This window comes from Furipterus horrens, unplaced genomic scaffold (genome assembly GCF_987537825.1).
Source record: "Furipterus horrens unplaced genomic scaffold, mFurHor1.1.pri manual_scaffold_2, whole genome shotgun sequence".
NCBI lineage: Eukaryota > Metazoa > Chordata > Mammalia > Chiroptera > Furipteridae > Furipterus > Furipterus horrens.
In genome coordinates, this window is record NW_028327172.1 from 16844615 (window position 1) to 16863255 (window position 18641).

At 40.5% G+C, this 18641-nt stretch overlaps 1 protein-coding gene across 3 annotated transcripts in view; it reads left to right on the top strand.

The window, feature by feature from the left end:
* Positions 1–739: 739 nt before the first annotated feature.
* The window catches only part of LRRC4C (leucine rich repeat containing 4C), a 162551-nt gene continuing 144649 nt past the window's right edge, over positions 740–18641 (top strand). For all 3 annotated transcript variants that reach the window (XM_090267574.1, XM_090267576.1, XM_090267575.1), the window contains exon 1: positions 740–812. The gene's annotated coding sequence lies outside the window, so the exon portion shown is untranslated. The remainder of the gene's footprint in view (positions 813–18641) is intronic.

Sequence of the window (18641 nt, forward strand, 5' to 3'; positions counted from 1 at the left end):
CGGCCAGAAGGGTGACGAGTGGGGGGAGTTGATCCCCAAATTCTTCCAAGGGGGGGGTTGCTGAGGGAGAGGAATTGACGATGTAAAAGGACACTTTTTTTTTTTTTTTTTTTTTTTTTTTGGTGGCGGTTGGGTGCCTTTGCAAAAATGAAGGATGCGGGACGCAGCTCCCTTTTGGAACAGAACGCAGTGGATTGTGCAAGAGAGCAGGAAGAAGGAAGCTTTTTCTTGTGAGACCTGGATCTTAAGACAAATGTGTATATGTGCACACTGGGAGTATTGAAAAATGAAATAGACCAGTGTCAGGCCCGCGGGAGTTGGTGTGCTCTGACATAAATAAATAATAATAAACAGCTGACCCTCTCCCCAAAAGGATGATTGGAAATGGAGAACCCAGGAGCCACAAAGAAAGAGTATGTTCTTTTTTTTTTTTTTTTTTTTCTATAAAGGAGAAAAGTAAACCAAGGAGATATCTTTTGGAATGAAAAGTTTGGGGCTTTTTTAGGAAAGTAAAGACCCGATATCGTGGTGTTTTCGAGGAAATTAATAATACATCTGCAAAGAAATTTTGGAGAAGAAAAGTTGACCGCGGCAGAATTAGCATTGATTGGGGGAGAGAAACCAGCAGAGCACATTTGGATTTGTGCCTGTGTTGACTAAAATTGATGGATAATTGCAGTTGGATTTTTCATCAACCTTCTTTAAAAAATAATTTTTTTAAAAAAATATTTTGGTGTCAAGATCATGTGTTTTTGCTTGTTCTTAACCACCTGGATTTCCATCTGGAGTTGCTGTAATCAGTCTGAAATACAGTGAGTGATCTATATTTTCTTATTTATTGGTAAAGAAAAAGGTCCATTGATTTAGCATTCCTAGTTCCCTTCTGCCCTCACCTTCTTGAGAATGGTTTGTAAAGATATCACTCTAGGGGGCCAGAGAAATAAGAGAGAGGTGGCCCATGCATTTGCTCCGTCAGCCTGTGCTCTCCGGGAGAAGGTGCTCTGCTTTAATGATGCAGGTTGTCTGCATCCAGGGCAAACGCCTTCGCAAATGTTCATCAGGGAGAAAAAAAAAAGATCTCAGGAAAGCCACTGCGGTGTGGGGTGCCTGTGTGTGTGTGACTGACACTCTAGAATGCACTTAAGTTGCATGTCAGCCCCGGAGTTGGATGCCCAGATATTTTGCTATTGGAAATCAAAAGGGCCTAATTTAAATTTCATTATCCAACCTGACATCACAGATCAACGGAATGTATTAACCCAAAAGCATGATAATAAACCCAGCAGATGAAGGATGGCTTCTGGCTCCTGGTATCCGGAGGGACAGAGTGTGGAGATAGGGGGAGGACGTGCTGGAGAGATGGATACACTTTCTCCAGTCTCTCTTGCACACGCATGCTCAGCTGTGGTCTCCAGTGCCGAGAGTGAGAGAAGGAGAGCCCGCTTCTCTTCAACACACCTCCTCGTAAATAAGTACTTCTTGGGGTAACAGAGACGTTGTATCTACATTGTAGATGGCATGGGTAGTTGGCTTGGGTTTTGCTAAAAACCTTCCCAATATCACCGGAAGGGGCTCTTGAGAGAAAGGCAGAAACAGAGTATCCTGTGTGGTAACTGAGGTAGAGGAGATAAAGAAAAGGTCTGTGTGTTGAACACCAGTGCTTTTCATGTGACAGCTTTGTCTTGGGGGAAAGGGGCCAATAAAGAAAAGTAAGAAGAGGTTGAAAATGCTTAGAGAGCCTGAGGGCCTATAGGATTGATCCCCTTCCCCTCTCCTGCCTGTGGGGGTCATGGGGCTGGCTTTTCTTTCTGGCTTCTCTCTCTCTTTCTTTCACCAGAACTCTTCCTCTTCACCTTCTTTATTCCTCTCTGGGGTCTTCGATCAGAATCAAAGACTCATATAACTTGAGAGCCAGAAGACTCCTCAGAGATCTCATGCCAATAAAAAAGGAAACTCAGGCCCAGAGGAGCTATAATTCTTTGGTTAAGGGCCAAACCATATGAGATCAGTGAGTGACACAGGCCTCCCAACAGCAGACAAAAGTCAGTTTGGAACCCAAACTGGATAGGAATCAGCCAGACATGGTGTGGCTACTTCTGTCCCCACAGGTGCCATTGTCATCTAGAAGAATCAAGGAAAAGACCTGTCCTGAGAACTTGAAATAAACTGCCACGCTGGACCTCAGGCTAGCCCAACTCCAGCATTCATAGTCCTTTTGAGTCTTTTTTTTTTTTTAATGGCAGAGCTCAGAAAACCCTAACTTTAATATTATTAAATAAAAGATCCACAACTCTGGCATATCCTGAAGGAGATGAAAGAAAGCATTCTCCTGGGTCCCTTCTTGGTGCTGGGCAGATTTAATCCAGTGAGTGGTGGTCCCCCGAGAGTCATTAAGGAATCATGGAGTTAGATTTATATTAGAGAGGTGATAATAGAAACCAGAAACACCCTGCTAAAAGCATCTGAGCCTCTTCTTTGGCTCACATCATCTGTTCTTATCCTTTTCATTACTCCTTAACTAAACTAGCCTACAGCTGAGCACTTCTCTAATTTATTTTCCGGACACATGTTTCCTGTTGGGACACAGATCAGGCAGTACATTTCCCAACCCATGAAAATAATCATGGAGAATATGGAGGGGTTTTTTATTTCCCCCCGTGATAGCTCTGTAGGCTTCTGAATATCTTATTCTTGCTGGCAGTTTTTTGTTTGTTTGCTTGTTGCTTGTTTGTTTTGACCTCAGTTAAGTTACCACCTTAGTCAGAGATTGACTCAAGTTAAGCTCCTGTTCAGAGGGAACTCAGGACAATGGACGAAAGAGAAAAAAAAAAAGTACTCTGATGTTTTTTACTGCATACAGAGTTCAGTGCTGGGCTTCACATGGGAAGCCCAGCCTTGCAGTCAGCCTGCGTCTGCCAATCAGGAGACGTGGTTTTTCCTTTCCTTTCCTTTTATTTATTTATTGGGACATTAAAATGTCTTTACTGCTACTGCAATTAAACCTCAAAGTGCATCCCTCTCCTTCATTCTGTCACACTCTCCGTACCAGCCACATTTACATACACATGCAAACTTTTCTGAATGAGAGGAGGGAAGGGGTTGGGGGAGGGGAGAGTGAGAGAGGGAGGAGGTGAATATCTTTAAAAGTGTGGGTTGAAATGTTTCCTCCCGCCCACCTCCACTTAAGCATGTTCCTCAAATCTGGAGAAGATGGAGCCTCCAAGGCTATCATCATTTTTCATCTGGTGAATCACTCATTTCCCCAGCACTACAGTTTGGGACACATTGCCCAGTTTAGGATTTAGCTCCTTGGATTTGGCAGTCAGAGTTGGCTCCGCATTTTAGGCAACTTGTTCATGGACTGATGCAAGAATGATGGCCATGGGAGGCCTGGAAACTTGCCTCGTGAGCTTATTTCAAGGGCTGAAGTTGGTGCCCACTGAATAACATTTGTGAGTCAGTAGTTATATACTGGGCTTCTGCTAAGGGCCACAGGCCCAGAAACAGCTGGGTGTTGCAAGTTTTGAAGTTCCCCTTGTAACTGTCTTTTCCTCTCATTTTTGATAGCTTGATCCTTTGGGCCATATCTTTAATTTCCATGGCCCTCTGTTTTCTCATCTTTGGGTTGGGAAAAATATCAACAAATTAGAATTCAACTAATTCGAGTTGTTTGGTGAATTAAATGTAATGTTATGCAAAGCCCCAGGCATAATAGGCCCTCTAAAGAGGGCTGTTTGTTATGATTGTTCTAGGATTAATTTGGATTAACTTCCTGGGTATGAATACAGGCTGGCCAAACACTTTACCAGTTCTAGTGGCTATATCTGACCTTACAGAAGTTGCCAGATTCTTCTTTTCAGATCTTAGCAGGATAGATTGGCTGCAACACATCATTTTAGATTGAAATGCTGCTTCAAGCTGGAAACTGAACATCAAGATTTTCTCCTTGCAGTATAGAAAAATAAATCTCAGCAAAGAAAATACTTAAATGAAATTGGGGGAGGGGGCGGATAATACTCTTATTGTGTTGCTATTATTTTGGCCTAAAAGTTGCATATGATGGATCTTATATATTAAATGAATAATTTTAGATGCCTATTACATTGTCTGGAACTGGAATGCACAAAACAAACACAGATTTCCAGGCAATAATATAACTTAAATTAGGTGGCATAAAATTCCATTACTAATATTAAGGCCCCTGCATTCACAATTTGGATTCAAAGCCTTTCCAGTTATAATGAATCCTGGGTTAAACATCTTCACTTTGTGAACCAGTCAAGGCCTGATAGTTTTTGGAGTCAAGACTTTATGTAGACAAAGTGTTATATTGTTTGTATGTGCAGATCTTCCAACACCAACTCAGTGATGGTTTTCTGAGGCAGCCAGTTGTGGTCTCTGCTCATAATTTCATTCTCTACAACAGCAGTTCTGTGTTTGGTCCATTTCCTCAATATGTTTCCATGTCCCTACTTTGAGGGAAAAAGAGTCCTGCTGTTGTAATTGTTGTTATTCTTGATGTCATATCTGTAGGTTATAACCAGACAGGCTTAGAAGTTGCCCATCGGATATTTATACTGCTTGTTTTAATTTTGGACAAGTATCCTGAAGTTAAGCATCTTTACTGATCTTAAGGAGACATCATCTATGGAGGAAGTTCTTACCGTGCGATCAATTTTACTTTTTTTGTGTGCTTCCTAAACGTGATCGAGAGATTCGGTAAACTTGGACTCTGGCAGCCTAAGTAAGTTTGAGTTCTCAGCTTTCCACTGGGTCGTGTGTGCTGCACGCACCATTTAACCTCTGTGAGCCTCTATGCTTATCTGTTAGGTAGAGGTTATAGACAACCACATGAATGAAATCAGATTGCGTATGTCAGGGATGGCAGACATTCAATAAATGTACATTTAGATGGGGCAGCTCTGAGTTTAGATTAGGTAATGTGCCGTTTGCAAAAAGTAAATACGGTCTTGTCTGAGGGAAGCTGTCCATCCAAAATCATGTTGGTATGGAGCAGTGGTTCTCAACCTTCCTAATGCCGCGACCCTTTAATACAGTTCCTCATGTTGTAGTGACCCCCAACCATAAAATTATTTTTGTTGCTACTTCATAACTGTAATTTTGCTACTGTTATGAATCATAATGTAAATAAATATCTGATATGCAGGATGTATTTTCATTGTTACAAATTGAACATAATTAAAGCATAGTGATTAATCACAAAAACACTAAGTAATTATATATGTGTTTTCCGATGGTCTTAGGCGACCCCTGTGAAAGGGTCGTTCAACCCCCAAAGGAGTCGTGACCCACAGGTTGAGAACCGCTAGTATAGAGTAACAAAGGAAAAATACATAGACAAGATTAAGGTCGAAGTAACGCCAATAGATGCAACCATTTTTTACCGTTTTTGGTAAGGTCCTACACTTTTAAAACGTACTTGGAAATACTTTACTGAATGTCATTCCCTCAGGAGAGATTGATATGTACTTTGTGAATCGTGGGAATTATACTCTGTGTCCATATAAAGCTTCATTATATTGTCAAGTATTTTACAATACAGGCATACAAAAATTAATGATTTGTAAATGGAATCTTGGAAAGCTCTCCAAGGGGATCAAGTGTTTGTTGCACCCTCCTTCAAAATGATTTTTCTGGAGAGATCTCAATTCGACAGTTGAAACTTGGTGGGGCAGACTTATGAATGAGACAGTGTGCCTGTAATGCTCTCTGAGGGCAAGGATTTTATTTGTTCTCTGGCATGTCCTGAGCCCCTCCGAGAAATGTCTGAGAAATAGTGTGCCTGCGATAAATATCCCTTGACTGACTAATTAAACTCACTTAAATCGGCATTTTCTCCAAAAGACTTAAATGCACATACATACCTATGCAACTTATAAAAGTTTAAATGAGAAATACCAGTTAGTGCATTGACAGGGTGTGTGTCTGTGTACAAATATGACATCACATGCTGATATTAAGTACTACTGAATGGTTTCCTTATGTTGGAAAAGCTGAGGCCCAAAAGTTAGGTGATGCGGCGTATTTATTTATTTTTATTCTTGATACTATCAGTAATAGATTGGAACAATTTCTACAAGTCTCCTCACTGCTCTTAGGTTAGTCTTACATCCTTCTCTGTTAAATAAAAGTAAAAACGAAGCTTTCTTCAAACACAAACATTTTAGGAGTCTGCATTTATAATTGACTGCCAAGGAATTTAAGATTCCTAAGAATTAAAAATATAAAATTCTTGATCTCAGGATACTAGTTTTCAAAATGTGGAGGGGAACAGAGAGTTCTGAGAGCGAGGCAAAAGTGGTGTTGTAATGGCTGACCTATAGGGTAATAGGTGAAAGAAGTCTCTAGAGGGTTTGTAGGGGAAAGACAATGAGATCTGGAATGGACAATCATTGGATTTCAACTTTGTTTACCGCCTGTTAGCCGGGGATCCTAAATGGGCTAGCTAACCTTGCTATGCCTTAGTTTTCTCAACTGTAAAACTGGAAATTACCTCTCTTGCAGTTCTGGGAGCATTAACATGTCTAAGTGTTTGATGCCTGATCAGGACATAATAAATGTTAGCTCACCTTTCATTGAAATCTTTGGCTGCTTTCCACAGAAATGGGAGCATTGAACTGAGTCTGTGAGTGTTTTATCCTTTATAGTTACTGAGTATGTAAATGAAAATCTTTTGCCGATTCTGCTACCAGAGTTGGCAATATTATTTTTGATAATGTTTTCCAATGTCAATCAGATTCATAATAAAGCCTAATGATGAGAAACTTATATAAGATTCATAAATTTTTATTTCAACTTTGGCATAAGTCAATGGTAGCTTTCTGTGCTTATGAAAGCTTTCAACACTTACGGAGGTTACAGGTATAATTTTGTAATAGCAATAGTAACTACCATTTAGGGAACACCTGACATGCACCAGGCACTATGTTGAAAATATAACATATATTTTTCTCTTTAATTTCACTTAGGGAACTGAAACACAAAGGGACTAAGTAACTTGTCTAAGATTCTGCAGTAAGAAAGTGGTGAAACTGAAAGTAGAAACTACATTTCTTTTGACTTCAGAAACGAGATCAAAATCAGTAAATTCAAACTTGTTGACTTGGTAACACATAAACATGGTAGCTCACTGTCATCTAACCTGGTGGTCAATGTTAATATTTTAATTTGAGATTAAGAAGGCTGCAGTCTCTGTCTCCCGTTTCCTGAAACGATCGCTGTCACCAGATGCTTAGGTCACAGATACCTTGCGTATTTTTGCTAGTTCTCAGTAGTAGCCAAGTGTGGCAGAAGCAATTTCTGAGAAAGATGGGAGGAATTGTCCTAACTCAGTCAATGTAACTATTGAACAGAAAGGCTTTGTAAAGTGCTATGAGATCATCTGGAAACTCAGAATTGTGTGAGAAATGTTATTGCTATAGGTTTGGAGTTTAGTTCCCAAAACCTACAAACCCAATGGCTTTGATCTCAGTCCTCATCATGTTTGATCTCTGTAAGCATTTGATAGTATGGCTGCTGCTGATTTTTCTGAAACTCTTCCAGGTCTGTGAGGGGCTGCTTGCTCTCACCTTCTGTATTCACTTTACTTGATCCTCCTCCTGTTTCTCTCCTGAAATGGTGAGGGGCTTCCCCTTTGAGTCTGTTCTAGTCCCAGTCTCACTGCATCCTTGAGAGATGTCAGCTGGGCTTGTTTTGTGAGATGGCTCTCCAATCCTTGGCCTCAGCCACCTGCATAGGGTGAAGGTTCCCAAATCTCCATTTCCACCCAGATGCCACTTCCTTACCTGGCCTGCAGGCCTTGGGAACTTAACACAAGTGTAACTGATTATTTTCCCTCCAGGAGGCTATCCAATTTCAGCTTCAATGACATCACTATCTCCTTAATCTCTCTCATATCCAACCACTCTTCAAATCTAAGTGCTATTTTAAGCTCAGTTTTTTTTTTTTGTTTGTTTGTTTTGTTTTTGTCTTTCAGTCCAGATTTCATTGTTCCTCTTCTAGATATCCTTTTAACTTTCTTGTATTTCTGGTGACACCAACTTTTCTTCGGTGTGTAGTCCAGTTATTCATTCTTCACTCAGAAGGACCATCCTAAGAAATAACACTAAAGTCCCCTTTTCTCTATTCTATAACTGTATTTATGGAATAAAATCTGGATTCTTCTCCTGATAATATGGTCTGGCCAACCTATTCCTGTTCTCTCTTGTCTGCCTTCCATTCTGATTGTTTTATTTCTCTGGAGATATTCTGGGCTACTTTTGGTGCAAAATTTGTGAGAGTTGCTCTATCTGTCTATGGCATACTCTTTATATGTCAAAGTTAAGAGCAAGTTACCTCTTCTGGGAAAACCTCCCAGGTCCCCCTTGGTCCACCAAGTCTGCCTGTCCTCTGTACAACAACATTTTATTCATACATGTGTGATGGCTCTTATCACTATTATGACATATCTAATTATTTGGCCAAAGCCTGCTAGACTGTAACTTATTTGAGGATAAGATCCTCAATTAATCATCTCCTGTGTTTAACAAAGCTCACTGGAATTTTCAATATATTTTGGTAGAACCAATAAATGAATAACTGGTATATATCTTTAGGGTAAAGAGGTTTCTTCAATTCAGTTTATGGTGAAGGCCATTGTTTTCTCAATATTTTTACCACCAAGATCACCTTTTCCTATTTTTCCTCCAGGGACCCATGTTTCAAAGCTATTTTGCTTAATAAATACATTGCGATTTGTTCCTCCATGTTTCCTACTTGAAAACACATACCTGCCAATCATCATTTTTGAAATGCCCCGAATGAACATTTTTTAACTTGAGTTGATATAAACTGAGCCAAAAGAAAAGATCTTTTTATTACCTTATGCAGTTGTGTGAGAACATGCCTCATTTCTAGTCAGCTTTTTGAAATATTGATAATAGTTCTGTAAATATATTTTAGTGCTAATTGGATGCTCTAATGTGTATCTGCTAATAATGGCTCACTACAAGTTTTACAATACACCCTCTTCAGTGACATTGTTCACAGAACATTGTTCACAAAAATGAAGGTGCCCCTTGAAGTTATGCATTGCACAGCTGCACAGTTATGTAAAGTGGGCCTTCCTATTCATGAATGGTTATTGGAAAAAGACTATGAATTTTAAACTTGAGTATTGCCCAAATAAGGAATCATGCAATGAGAGAATAAAATGATCTCCTTAGGAAAAGTGTCTGCATTGAAAAATATTGTTTCACAATATGTAAACAAACACCTGGCTTTATGAAACCAAATAGACATTTTCAGGAGATGGTCTGGCTTCATGCTTCAGAAGGATGCACCCTCCTTCTATCATAAGAAACAGAAGACGCTGGATTAGGTGAAAGAAAGTGCAATGGTAAGGTACTATTTAATTATGGTTTACTTTTATTCTTCAGTCTTTGAATGTAAAATGCTTTGATTATATTGTATCGGACCATTTGTTTTTCTTTTAGTCCTTTTTAATAAAATTATTCTAGTTTTAGATGATTTCTTTTCTGTTTTGCAATTACTATGATTAATCTCATAATAAATCGTATTAGTAAAACAGCATTCACGGTGATGCTTCACAGTGCTTTTTAAATATAGCTGTTCCTTTGAATCCTCTCAATGACATTCTGGCCTCAGAAAACCCAAAGATGTTCTGATTGCTACATCCCTTGTGATAAATCATCAGGAGTTGGGGAGGTGTGTAGGGAAGTTTTATTTAGAAGAGCTAGTGCTGAGTGTGGTCTCTGGTTTTTGACAAAGTGCAAACTGCTGAGACAATACTGTTTTCTTGGCAGGGGTCCATTTGTTTCATCTCATCGATTTTTGCCAAGTCAGTGCAGGGGATGTAGGAGAATTTAGCCATTCAATTATATTTCTTTATCTGTTGCTCTGATAAGTATCTGTGATGGTGGGGCTGGCTTTCATAGATTAAAAAAAAAAAAGTAAGGTCTTTATTCTTATGATGACTCATGCTGTCCTATAACTATTAAAATCAATGGTTATTGTAAATGTGGCCTTGCCAAAAACAAGTTGGTTTGATTGATTTGTGGCGCTTTAAGAGATAGCCTATTGTTCACAGAGATGATCTGTTTATTTATTATTTATTAGTTTTTGGAGCCTAAGAAACACTGTACTATAAACCTTGTTCTCAGGACAACAGACATGTTTTCTTTGAACCAATGACTTGATAATTATGTTGGAAAGTTCAGTAATTAAAATATGGGTTTTTTAAGAAAGATACATGACATTTGAAAATGTATAGATATGCCTCTCTTGAATGGCTTACAGTTGAATCTAAGCCAGATCTTAGAATATGCTGATTTTTACCACCTGGAGAGAGAGAGGGAGAGAGAGAGAGAGAAATTGTTATGAGTTGGGCTGTTCTAATCTGGGCAAGAATAATGCTGATAGCTTAGTTAGAGAATCTCTAGTGAGAATTACTTCGGCAGGGACCAGAGCCTGTGTGTGGGTGAATTAATTTAAATGCATTATAGGGAGTGATCCGGGGGACTCCAATTTCTCCTAACTAAAAAGGCAGAAAGTCAGAACCCATCGTAAAAGAGTTAAAATCTACACAGTGGTGTTCAGGAAGCCAAGAGTGGAACTATGAAGGCTTTCTCTATATTGTTTGAACGTTACCATGGCAATAGTTCCCAGAAGAAGTTCATGGTTTTTAATTCCCCAAAGCAGCCAGTAGCCTTTCCTCTCCTTCTCACCCTCCCTTCAACCCTCCTTATCTCCTTCAGTCCTTAGTTCTTGTCTCTCCAGTTCCTTCCTCCTTCTTCTGTTCTTCCTTTTGTTCTCACTTTCCCAACTTGTTCCCCAGTAACAACAAAGATATTCCAACTCCACTAGATTGCTTTTAGGCAGAAAGTGAATCAGACATACAGCCTTCTATCTTGGTTTCTTATTCCCCTGTCTGTTTATGTATTAAAGGCCTAATTAGAAGGAAGCTGTGGATGGAAGCAGAGTTGGTGCTTCCCCTTGTTGGTAGGACACAGAACATATTATAATGTTTGGTGTTGTGGTGATATGTTAATTGGATCGCTCCAGGCAAGTGCAGAGCAGCAGTCTCTGACAATTAGAAAGAACAATGACTTTCCTATGAAGGAGCCCACTCTCTTAACCAGTGGAAGGATTAGCATGCATTGCAGGTCTCTGGGAGGTTCCTGAAGACCCTGAGAGAGATCTGCAGTTGGGAATGCCTCCTGTCTCTTTTAGACGGCTGCCTCTCATTTAGCTTATTTTACTACCAAAGAAAGAGAAGTGAGGGGACAGTGACAGATTTGGTTTAGTGGGTGGTGGGGGACACTGTCCCAGATCTGGGCCATAGGATATATTGTGGGCTGTTAGGAAGAAATCTTTGCCTACTTAATGCACGTGGCCAGTGAATTGTGAAATGGGTCTCATTAGAGCCTTTCAGATCCCGGCATGTGCCAAAGTGCTTTGCGGGCACAGCGCCATCACTTCGGGTCCAACCCTGCTGCTGTTTGCTGCAGCCAAGAAGGGACAGAGACTCTATCTGTGTTAAAGCCTTCAGTCCCATCGCCCTCTATCTACTGTTCATTGTAAGGCGCCCCTGGGCCTTTCAGTCCAGCCAGCGAGGAGGCACAACACATCTCCTAGGTGTTTGTTCAGAGGAAATAGGAAGGATGTCTAACATCCCTGGATAGGTTTGCGGCAGCCAGTGGGTGCTGATGCCCTGAGATTCCTTCTCTTTTTTCCCAGGGCTGGCAGCGAAGCTGTCTCTAGGCTTCCCTGCAAATACGCCCTGATACTTAATGGAAAGAGCGGACGGTTGGGTAGTTCAGAGCCAAATAAGTCATCAGAGACCTTTGTGTTATTAGATACAGAGGGGCTCTTTGTTTTTTTTTGTTTCTCAGATTCATATACTAGAAATGCTAGTCTCAAATTTTATCTCCCGAAGGATATCCCCATCAGTAATAATAATAGTTGCTGCATGCAGAGTACTATGTGCCAGGTGCTTTGCATGTCTCTGATTTAGGACACCCAGTGGTTCTACAAGACTGATGATATAAAATCATAGAAGGCAGGTTGAACTGAGTCCATCACTTCTTAAACCTGGAGCTGTGGGTAATTTTGCTTACTCTTTTGAACCTCACCTGTCTTACCTGCAACTTGGGAATAAATATAGTATCGGGCTGTGGCGAGTTATAACTGAAATAATGCATGTACAAACTTTTTAGCAGAATGCTTGCACAAGGAAAACACTCAGGCTATTATTTGTAAAAATACAAGAGGCATTTTTACACAAGAGTATTAGCACTAGGCATGTGCCTCAGGCAGAATGAAGTTAAAAATAATTTAGGGCAGATTGTTTAATGGAAAGGAAAAATGAGCATTGGAAGATTAAGCATCTGAATTTGAAATACAAAAATTCCTGGTATTTTTGGTATAATTCTACAGTTTGGAAATCAGACTAGATAGGATCATTGAAATAAACTTCTGTTGCATTCATGCTGGGCACATAATTTTCATCCATTTATAGTGGAGTTTTCTTGTGGGACCAACCTCTAAGGCATTGTACCAGTTGTGATGGCTTATATTGGAAATAAGAGGACAAAATCTAACTAGATTAAGCAAAGCAAGAAGATATACTGACATATGCAATTGAAAAGTTCCACAGGTCATGAAATTCCCGTGTCTTTTGGTGCAGATGTTAATAACATCAAAGGGACTTCCACTCTCTCTTCTGCAATTCTCTTGGCTTACTCCTCCTCCATGGGCCATTTCTATCCTCGAATTATTGTTTTCCATCCTGTCACCCGTCCCTCAAAGAAAGACTCACACATTTGTCCCATTCTTCCCAGAGAACATCCTGAGATTTAAGCTCTCTGGACTAGCTTAGCTCATAGGCCTGCTTGTGGATCAGCCACTGGCTTCAAGGGAATGGAGATGATACTCAAATGCATCCAAATTCAGGGGATATTGAGAGACAAGAGGAATTAGGGGCTGGAAAGAGAATCACAAATAAATGCCATAGGTCTAATGGTGGGAAGTGGGAAGGATAAGTTATGTTTCACATCTGTAACTTGCTACAAGGGTTAATTTTGCTTCTGCTTCTTTGTAATGCTCCATTGCATGTAGGTATTAAAGTTTTAATAACCATCTAAGGACTCTTGTTCTTCCTGCACAGCATCTGGTTGTGGCTATCAGTTTTTCAAAGGAACAACTTGAGCTGCATTCATGCTATTTTTGCATTGTTCCTCTCATCTCCTAGGAACGGGTTCTTGTTTTTGAAAGCAAATCTACAGGCATTTCTGGGAGTAAGGACACAAATGCAAAAACAAAACAATCCTCTTCAGTCAATACAAGTCTGTTGGTAGAAATGCTTTAAGCTGTCTGGAACACCCATGCTGCTGGTCATCTGCATCGCTGTGGATGTGCTTCTGTCCAGCTTTGAGTTCATCTAATTTGTTGCTGCAAAGATCTCAGCAGTGACATAGTCCATCCTTGAACTCTCCATTCTGCCTACTTAGGGATGCTGGTCCAGGGAATATGGCACAATGCCCTTTGCTTCTTCCTAAGTTAAGTGGAGGAAATAATTATCTGGGCTTTGGCTACAAATACTTATTAAGTAGATCTCTATTCAAAGCGCATGACTGCTTGCCATGTTCAGGACTTGGAATTACTATTTGTTTGTAGTCTTTACCCTGTGTGTACCATATTGTGTGCAGTATAGATACTTCACTCATACTTATGTAGTGACATGCTCCAAAGTGGGATTCATCCAAGTTCAGATGCTTTTCATAAAAGCTATTGTAGAGCAAACTACTGATGCAGTAGTTAAAACAATGAACGAGGCTGCCATTTTTGACCACCTGTTATATGGTAGGAACTTTAGTGGGCTATTTTACATATGTTATCTCATTGTACCCTTACAAACCAGCAATACTAATACTAAAGTATCAATAATAAGTAATATTTATTGAGTGATTACCATATGTAGGCACTGTTCTAAATGCTTTAACTTTGTAATGGCATAGAATTTGCAATGAAATAATCACTTTTTTTTTAACATGCGGAAAGGGAAGCTTAGATCGGTTTGATGACTTACCTGTGTCACAGAGCTAGTAAGTGACATAATTCTGCTTTGAACTAATCCTGCCTATGGTTTTTATACTGTGCTGCCTCTCACATGAGATTACTGAAAAAAAGGAAAATAACTTAAATTTGCTTATTTCAGTTTAAAGAAATCAAAACGCCAAAGATCTATCATGCTTTTCTCTAACCCCAATTGGTTTTTAATTATTCTTACTTTTTCTGCTCTTTTCCCAGGTTTCTCAGCTTTGACTTTCTCTCATGGTAGTTTTCAGCCTCTGATTTGGCCTGGGGCAGCTGTCCAGCCACAATTTCATATATTTGAAAGTGAAGCTTTTCTGTGCCATTTATTTTAAATATGATTATTTGATATCACCACAAATAAGCCACAAGAGTGTTTTGGGAAGATTTATTGTTTGTCATAGGTTAGAGAGAGTGAAGAAAGGTTTCATATGCCAGTGGAGTCCTGGTAACTGAACTTTCAAAACCTCTACAGATATCAGTGGTGAGGAGACCTTCTTCCTTAAGATGTAATGATACCAGCAGCCAAATGCATCGCTGCCTAAGGCTGTACCACATATTTATTGTCTCAGTTGTAACCATCAGAATCCTTCTCTCTATATAAAAAAGGAACATTGGGCCTTTTCCTCTCTAGCTCTTAAGACTCTTTCCTCTTCCCTACCAGGGTGGGATATGGGAGAGGCAGAAGGGGCCACAGCTCTCAGACACTGTTTTTGCTGCCTTTCGCAAAAAGCTACTAAACAAAATCACTGTTCTCAGCTCATCTGGGCATTGGGCCAGATAGGAGGCAGTGACCCAAATCTATTTCCTTATTCCTTCAGCATATCACCCGTGCTTTTACTCGGGAGACAGACATTGCAGGGTGGTGGGAGCAGTCACAACATACTACAATTGCAGGATCTGTGAACACCGGCACTTGCTCACTTACGCGCACCTGTGAACACATACATGCACACAGATATGGCGCCCACTAGCTTAATTCAATGTCCTGAATCCCATGTGACTTCTGATTGGCCTTCTGGAGACACGTGCCATTTATCTTTATCTTTCTCCTAGACTCAAGATGCAAACAGAACTGCATACTGCGGCAATAGACTATGGATTCAGGGCACAGTTTGACAGCTGAGAATCCTTATTGCCCACTATACATTTGACCCAGTATCTTCTGTTCAAAGAATATAAAGTGACTTCAGTATCAGTTGTGGCTTTTTATCTGCCAATCTGAGGTTTTTGAAAAACAAACTAAAGAAGCTTGGTGCTACTCACTGTTTTCGAATATCTGAACTACTGCTTCCTGGCCCTTGGGGCTGGCAAGACTGAGTAGCTTCTTGCTTCATATTATCTTTTAGAATACACTCCTTTCCTACATGAATTCAGGCTTTTATGACTTACTATGTTGTTGCGAGCACTTTTAATATGGCTTCTATAGGCTGCATCTCTGTTGGAGGGTCACGTTATAATCTTTCCATAAGTCAAGGCGCACCTCAAGTTTAGGGAAGTAGCTTGCCTAGCTGGGTCTGTGCCCAGCAATGTCAAGGGAAGAGGCAAGAGCAACAAGAGCAGTTGCTCAAACTCAGGTTTTATTACATGCATGTTCACACGAGATAGAATATCAACAATGCATTAATACCCTGTTCTCTATAACATCACACACAGTTAACACACAACAATCAATGGGGGATTACCGAACGTGAGTCCCAGAATCTCAGTCCCAGGACCAGAGGCAGCGTCAGTGAACATGTGTCTTGGTCTAATTGGAGTGGTGCCTCAGGCAGCGTGGAGGTTCCGGAGCTCAGTGGGGCAGCCTCTGGTGGCACGTGGCCCAGAGTAGCATGGAGCAACATCTCACAGTGGAAGATTTGCTGTCTTAGTGGTGGATTTGAAGTCCACCTTAATTATACCCAAATTCTTTACAACTGATTGAGCTGGGAAATTCCATGGCTCAGAGCCCAGAACCCCGGTGCTCTATCAGTAGCTGCACCTTCTCTGCAGACACATCTGTATTGATCTCTTCAGTGTGCTAAGATCTTGGATATACTGCCCTGGCAGGCATTTGGTAGGGTGCTTGGTGTGACTTTGGTAGTTTCCTTCTTGAACCAAAGTGTCATGGCTGACCAGCAGCTACCTTGGTTGACATGAGTGGATGCCGTTTTGTTTTAAGTACTTTATCCTGTCTTGACTAGACCAATGCCATTTTATTGGTCCCGCTGTCCACATATATCCAGGTAATCATAATCATGCCCTAATTTGCCCTTCTGCGTCCAGTCTACCTTTTTCAGCAGTTATTTATCTTTTGGAGGTGCTGCTTCTGTGCTAGCAACCCTCACTTAGAGAATAAATGGCGGACCCTGAAGTCTGGCACTCCTGCAGATGGCCTTTCCATCTCAGCGCTTCGTCTTCTCTCAATTCCAGTTTGTGTTGCTTGGCCATGCTGTATTGTTTTCCATGTTCTCTGTTCTGCTTTGTATGAGTGATTGTTCTATATGCCTTTTGTTTGATTCTTCACCTGGAGTGAAGGCTCCCCAAGGGCAGCTCCTCAACTTACCGTCTGGGTGCTCTCCCCCGCGCCTTGAATGTAGGAGATGCTCTACATGTGATTCATAATTGAAAAACATGATATTTTGCTTTACAAGTTTCCAACTGGTGATTTTTTTTTAAAGCAGTGTTTGTTTTTAATTAGATCTTTATTAACTTTTTAAATAGGTGGCCTTATAGAGTCTACTTGCGGCAAGGCAACCTTTTCCACCTAGCACTGTGCCATCTTTGAAATAAAAAGAACTCTCTTTTGCTGAGTTTCCTACAGGAACCCTTTAGAGTGCTGCTGTTTGAGGAGCTGCGATTCAGAGCTCCACTTTCTAGTGGCTGTTTGCTGAGCAGGGGTACAGCACTCCGTAGTCAGAGCCACGTGCTTCTATGCTTAGAGGCTTGTCGTCTTCACGGGGCTACCTGCTTCTGTGCCCTGTAGTGCTGACATGAGGGAAAGATTTCCCAAAGGACCTACATGCTCATGTGTACAAGACTTTCTTTTCACAATTCCCTGGTCTGTGGAAGTTATAAAGAGCATAGTGAAGTTGTTACCCTCAATATTTTAAATCTCCTACCCCTGTATGCATATTATTCTAATATGCAGCATTGGTTCCTGAAGCTAATCCACCAAATGGGCAGGTGTCCCGATGAGTTTCCAATATTAGATAGAGGAAACAAAACAAAATATTGTGAGTTTCTCACAAAATTATATTAATATATTTTAAGAAACTGAGTTTTCTCCTTGTTATTTTAGTCAGGTCAAAATGTTCTTTTTGTAAAGGTGAATGATTAAGATGGTATATGGCATTTTAAAGAATATAAAGAATCATGGCAGGGTAAGTTATATATACACATAGAGGAGTGGGCAAAGTAGGTTTATAGTTCGGAGTAAATGGAACAGTTTATTTTTGTATTATTATTTAATTATTGTATTATTTTCCATATAAACAACTATAGACCTACTTTTGCGCATATATAACATATGTATATTTATATAAATATGCAAGTGATTGCTTTCTTTGCTGTCTATTTACCTATCTATCCAAGTCTGTGACACCCGACCGCCATGTCCGTGATTTAACCTCAGTCGTTCAGTGGTCCAGAACACTGCTGTAAGGTACAAGCATCAGAGCCCTGAAAAAGCCTTTAGCGGATGGTTGCAAGTAAAGTAGGAAAAGTGTGCCCACCACACCATAACTTCCTCAGCAGCATCATTGCAAGGGCCCTTTCCCACTGCTGAGTGCCATTGTCCCAGACGAGGTTGCCACGCTCCTCTCTGGCTGCAGAACTCAAGAAAGTTACCGCCCCTTTCTCAGTCTTCTGGATCTGCAAAATTAAAAGTTTAATTTAGAAACTCTGCTGTGATCCTTTTGGCTCTCTCTTTCTAAAGTCTAAGGCATTTTATGGAACTATTCACAGGTAACAGGACGATATGTGTCAGAGAGAATAGAAATTCATTTTTCTTGTTCCCCTTCTCAGACATTCTGGATGGCTTACTTCCTTATTCTTCGTATTCCTGGCCTCCGTCTTCTTTCTCATGGTGCCTGTCAAATGTATTTTTCTCCTCTCCTGTCTCTATCTAGCCAAGTCCTTTTCCACCTGAGTTGCCTTTGTGCGTGTGCGTGTGTGTGCGCGCGCGTGCGTGTGTGGCTATTCCGCAGGGTAAGCGCTTCATTTCACACTTGCTTCCACTAATTAACTACAAAATTAAGTAGGTGAATTCATTGATTCAGCACTTGGTTTGAAGTTTATATTAACTCATTAAAAGAGAAGTCCTGGATGTGGCCGGAGGCTTGACGGGAATCTTTCCCTCCCCCCGAAATCTCCTTTGACTTCCCCAACTAGATAGCTATCTCGCTGTTTCTCAGAAGTATTCATGTGTCTGGAGAACAGCCAAATGACCGCCCACCCCCAACCCAACCCCAAGCTGCATCAGACAGGAATTCCATTCTTTGTGACTATGGAAAGAATAATTTCTTTTTCTTTTCCTCCTTCCCCCGCTT